Source organism: Eulemur rufifrons, unplaced genomic scaffold (assembly GCF_041146395.1).
Source record: "Eulemur rufifrons isolate Redbay unplaced genomic scaffold, OSU_ERuf_1 scaffold_33, whole genome shotgun sequence".
Classification (NCBI taxonomy): domain Eukaryota; kingdom Metazoa; phylum Chordata; class Mammalia; order Primates; family Lemuridae; genus Eulemur; species Eulemur rufifrons.
Window position 1 is genome coordinate 3476828 of NW_027182816.1, and position 5673 is coordinate 3482500.

General features: G+C 53.9%; 1 pseudogene; it reads left to right on the forward strand.

The window, feature by feature from the left end:
* The first annotated feature begins 4861 nt into the window (after positions 1 to 4861).
* On the forward strand, positions 4862 to 4953 carry LOC138379414 (small nucleolar RNA U13; annotated as a pseudogene).
* Positions 4954 to 5673: the final 720 nt, after the last annotated feature.

The following is a 5673-nucleotide window of genomic DNA, read 5'->3' on the forward strand; positions in this document are numbered from 1 at the left end:
TGGAAGTTTGTCAGCCATTGACTGCTGTGGCATTCCGACATTTAGTGTCTTCAGGACATTCTATATTTCTGCTATCCCACTAGAATATATCGCCTCGATCACTACTGTGTGGCCACATCCCAGCTGTTTCGTGAGCCACCCTCAATGTTCGTGACAATGTAGTGTGGGGACTCCCTCCGTCTGGTGCCTTAAACTCGCACATTTGGGGTTTTGTATCAGGATAGCAAAGCGATCGCCTTTAAATAACCTGGCTGGCCATGGTGGCTCATGCCCGTGATCCCCGCAACTTGGGAGGCAGAGACGGGAGCGTGACTTGAGCCCAGCAGCTGGAGACCAGCCTGGGTAACACGATGAGACCTCATCTCTACCAACAAAAAAAAAAAAAAAAAAAAAAAGAAAAAAGAAAAATTATGGCGGGTGTGGCAGCATTTGCCTATAGTCCCAGCTACTCAGAAGGCTGAGGCAGAGAGGATCACTTAAGCCCTGGATTTGGAGCTTGCTGTGAGCTACAATCAGGCCAAGGCGGCCTGGGAGAGGACAGAGTGAAAGAAATCCTGTCTCAAAAAAAAAAAAAAAAAAAAAAAAAAAGAAAGAAAGAAAAGAAAAGAAAAGAAAGAAAACAAGACCGATAACACAACACAACTTAGAAGACTTGGTGTTACCGAAAGCTCGGCCACCTGCCCACGAGGCCGAATAACGAGGACAAGCTGTTTGAGGAGGAAGGAAAGAGAGAGTCTATTTTGCCGGTAAAGGAGAAAATAGGGTAGACCTTCCCATCTCAAGCCTCCGAATTTCCCCGAACACAGGGCTAGGCAGAAATACAGAGCTTTTAATGAGGGGGGGAGGGGTTCTCAGCTTTAGCGATGATTGTGGTTAATTATTTCAATCGTCCAGGCTCTGCCAAAAACAAAGCCTGTGAACTCTGCCGGCCGCCCACCTGGGGGGGGGCGGGGCAGGGGACCACTTGGGAGTTTTAAGAAAAGATTTAACCTGCCTTGGGGACATAGGCCAGACTACAAGCTCCCAAAAGTGGTGGTGGTGGTGGTGGTGGTGGTGATGGGGAGCGTAAAACGACAGAACGTCTTTCTGTCCTTTATTGGTTTCTCCTTTTTCCCCCCTAGGTGCCAAAAGACCTGAGACTGATGCCGAAAAGAAATAGGTACAGGCGCCCACGTGCACACACAAAGATATACGATCGAATACATCGTGTTGACAGTGGGGGAAACTGGAAGATGATGGGGAAGTATCACGAGCAACTTTGTATTTCTTCCAGGACAGGAAAATGGACACGAAGAGAAAAATTCATCGTTCTCGGCGTAGGATAAAAAGCCACATCTTGTTATATAATATAATTCATTCTGTGATTTAAGTTTTTATACGACATGATATTCGATAAGCCTAAAAAACAAGATAAAAGAGAAACAAACAAAAGGGAAAAAATAAAAATAAAAAAGACGACGGGCAGAGGCCTACGGTCCCGGGAGGAGGCAGAGAGCGGGAGGAGGGGCGCCTCCCGCAGACAACAGGGCGGGTGGGCGGAGACCCGCTAGAGGCTAGGGCTGCCCCGGGCGGGCCCAGAGCTGCGGGCCCGGGAAGAAGAGGGTGGGACCGTCCGGACCGTGCTCTCCTCCCCGCCCTCCACACCTCCCGGGAGTCAGCTCTTAAACTCCCAACGTCACCTGACTTTCCAGATCCCGAGGTCTGATCAAAGTGGCCGCAAGGTGACACCCAGCAACCGCTGCCGGTGTCATCCTGAAAAGAACGGACCCTATGACTGACGGGGGTGGGGCGGGGTGGGGGTGGGGCGCACAGTGGGTGGCCCGGCCAGCTCCCCTTCCGCCTCGGAGCGGATCGGATCATCTGGAACTTTATCCAGAGAGGAGAGAGTGCCCCTGGGTGTGTGCTAGAAGCCGGAGGGTTGGGGCAGGGACCTACCCAAGAGAGAAGTAGAGTACAGGGAGTTTCAGAGTTGACCCACTCACGATCTCGCCCTGGTCAATACAAGAGTGGCAATATCTGTCACCGTGGAATGAACACTTGGTACCGAAGACCTTTGTCTATGCTGGCCCCCCTATGCCTAGGGGGGGCATGTGGCCAGAATCTGACATCCTAAACGTCTTCGTAGAAAGAATTTGGGGGCGGGGGTGGGGGAGAGAGACAGAAATAGAAAAGAAAGGGGGAAAGAAATGGCTGCCACAAAACTATCAGAACAGATAAGCGACCGATAGGGCCTATCTGGTTAAGTTCTTTCCCTACCCAGAGAACGGTGGACACAGAGAGTCAGGGATAGAATTTCACGCTCGGCACTGTCTCTCGTGGCAGCGGGAAGGTGGAGGGTGGCTGAGGGTTCTATGCTCCTTTATCACACACCGTCAGGTAGGTCAGGTAAAATTGAGGACAGATTTCCAGTGTTTCGAGAAAGGAAGAGCACTCGTGCAGGCCATCTATCTGTACGTGGGAGAGTGTCCCCGAAAAGTGGCTTTCAGTGCCGGGATGTGCCTAGGCCAAGAAGGTTACACGATCCTGAGTGAGAATGGTCCGTCCCATAGAGTCAGTCGGTAGGAGGCCACCGGTCGAGACGGAACTGCCCCCCCTCCCACCCGCCCCCGCCCCACAGAGCAGACAGACTCAGAATGGAGTCACTCGGTGCCAGTGCCCTGCCCGGGTGCCCCATCATTCAACCGAACTGGGAAACAGGTGGGCTTTCCGACCCTCGGGAGGGAGCTTCACGGCGGGCGGACAGATCAGAAGGGGCCCGGCTCCCTTGAGCGGGCAGGCTGGGGACGGTCGGTGGGGTCTCTTGACAGGAGGCACCACGGAACCCTTGAGGCAATGTCGGGGGGCACCTATGTTGCGGTCCAAAGCTAGCGTCTGAGAAGTCGTCCCGAAAGCATGATGGCGTCAACAAGTCCCCTCCGTTCAAGAAACGAGATTCATTTCTAGAGGAGGGCCACCCACGCGGGAGAACCGTAGGCTTCCTGTGGACATTCTCTTCAAAAGGCAATTCACTCAGCGGAGTGAAAATCGGAAAAATCGCTGTCCTCTGACGCAGCTGCAGAGAAAAGATGGCACCAAAATCAATGAAACACACACATACACACACAAACACACCTCCTCCCATCTGAACGAGCACTCCGGACGGTCACATAGGGAGAGCGACGGGCTCTCTTCCCACCCTGTGGTTCTCTACCTTTCGTTGCGGTTTTTTCCCTCAGTGGATAGAGGAGGAGACACAGGGGGCTCAGCCGGCATGCGAGTGGGTTTATCATCCTCTGTGAGTATCAACACGCGACACCACCTAAGTGAAGGAACACACCGGTGTTTCATGTCATGTGGCTCAATGCCTGGCAGATACGAGCCTTTGCAGGCCTCCTCGTGATCGACAGGACGTCGCCTTGGACACGGACACATCTTGTCCCTCCCTCCCGAGGCGATAGGCGGTTCCGTACCTCCTCGGGGCCAGGGCACAGTCTGCCTAGGCACCTACAACACGTGTGGCAACAGCCTCGATGGCTCTGCCATGAGAACGAACTCCCGTGGCACGGGGGTGGGGCGAGGGGGGGGGGGTCGGGTGCTGAAGAATTCAGCTGAGTGAAGGAATGCCACGGGATTCAGAGTGCCATCGGTGGGCTGAGAGGCGAGCAGGGCGGGCTTTGAAAGGGTAACATTCTCCCTGCCTTCCGTCTGTCTGTGAATACAGAACGTACACGCCAGGCGGGGTGGCTCACGCCTGTAATCCTAGCACTCTGGGAGGTAGAGGCGGGTGGATCGCTCAAGGTCGGGAGTTCGAGACCAGCCTGAGCAAGAGCGAGACCCCCATCTCTACTAAAAATAGAAAGAAACTATATATCTAAAAATATATACAGAAACAGTATCTAAAAATATATACAGAAAAATATTAGCCGGGCACGGTGGCGCATGCCTGTAGTCCCAGGTACTCGGGAGGCTGGGGCAGTAGGATCGCTTGAGCCCAGGAGTTTGAGGTTGCTGTGAGCTAGGCTGACGCCACGGCACTCTAGTCTGGGCAACAGAGTGAGACTCTGTTTAAAAAAAAAAAAAAAAAAAAAAATATATATATATATATATATACACACACACACACACACACACACACGTATATCCAATTAGCTGGGCATGCTGGCACATGCCTGTAATCCCAGCTACTCGGGAGGCTGAGGCAGTCTGATCGCTTGAGCCCAGGAGTTTGAGATTGCTGTGAGCTAGGCTGACGCCATGGCACTCTAGCCAGGGCAACAGAACGAGAGACTCTGTCAGAAAGAAAAGAAGAGCGAGAGCGAGAGAGCGAGAGAAAGAAAGAAAGGAAGGGAGAGAAAGGAAAGAGAAGGAAGGGGGGGAGAGAGAGAGAGAGAGAGAGAGAGAGAGAGAGAGGAGAAAACTATTAAAAAATTCGGGACCAGATCCATCGGTCGGTACTCAGAAGCGTGACGATCGGGTGTTCCCGAGCACGTGTGAGATGTGTCTTCTCCCTGACGCCGCGTTTCCTCCACACACACATCACCCATCTGCCGTGGAAAAAAAGCAACAAAAAGAGAGAAAGAGATTAAGAAGGGAAAATGGAAACAGGGCAAAAGAGGAAGAAAGAAAGAAATTTCGAAAAAAAGAGACCAAAGTCACAGCGAGAAGGAAGAATACTGAGCCCAGAGCGACACCTAGTGACCACACCGTCACAAGCACCTAGGGCCCCAATTCGCCAGAGACATCTGGTGGACCCCAGAGCAACATGTGGTCGACCCGGGGCCATGGCGTCTGCAGCCGATTCCCAGGCGGGCACACGAGCCCGGGGAAACTCATTCTCAGCGCGGGGAGGAGGGGAGGGGAAATAATAGCAAAGTCACACCAGATCCCTTTCTAGTTCATAAACGTGTTGATTGCGTGTTCACGCGCACGTGTGAGAAGGGCCTCCTGGTGTGTCGGCACGTCACCCGCGTGACGTGAAACCATGAATCCGGGGGGGGGGGGAGCGGAAAGGCGCGCAGGAAAAGGCAAAGAGAGAATAGATAAAATGAAAGGACCAAAAAGAAAGTCACACAGCAGGGTAGGGGAGTGAGAGCAAGTCGAGAGACTGCAGACAGAAACTCCGAGAGGAGAGGAATGCTCCGGAGCGCCCCTCGCCCCGCGCGAGAAGAATACCGATCGCAGGGTGACCCCTAGGGGCAGCGAGGCCAGAGAGACCAAATCCGTCCCGAAGCCTCCCTGTCAGGATGACAACCACAGACCAGACATCTGGTCAACCACCCAAGGACCAGACATCTGGTCAACCAGCGAACCCATGCGGAGGCCGCATGCAGCAGCGACATCTGCTCGACCACTCAGGGTGCTCCCTGCCGGGAGGGTGTGTCTCTATGTGTGTGTGTCCGGGGGGGGGGGAGATTGCGATGAAAGTCACGCCAGGTCCCGGGATAGTTCGTGAGCGTGATAATTGCGTGTGTGTGGAGAAAAAACGGGGCGGGGCGATAGGGAGTAAAGAAAGGAGGAGCGGGCGAGCGGAGGGGTGGGGAAGGAGAGGGAGTCGAGAAGCCCGCAACCGCAGCGCCTCCTGGCGGTGATGCCCCTCCATAGCATCGATGGGGCCAGCCCCGCAGAGACTAAGTGCGACGGGACATCTGGTCAACCCCAAGGACCATGGGATCCCGGCACGAAACCGGCGGAGGA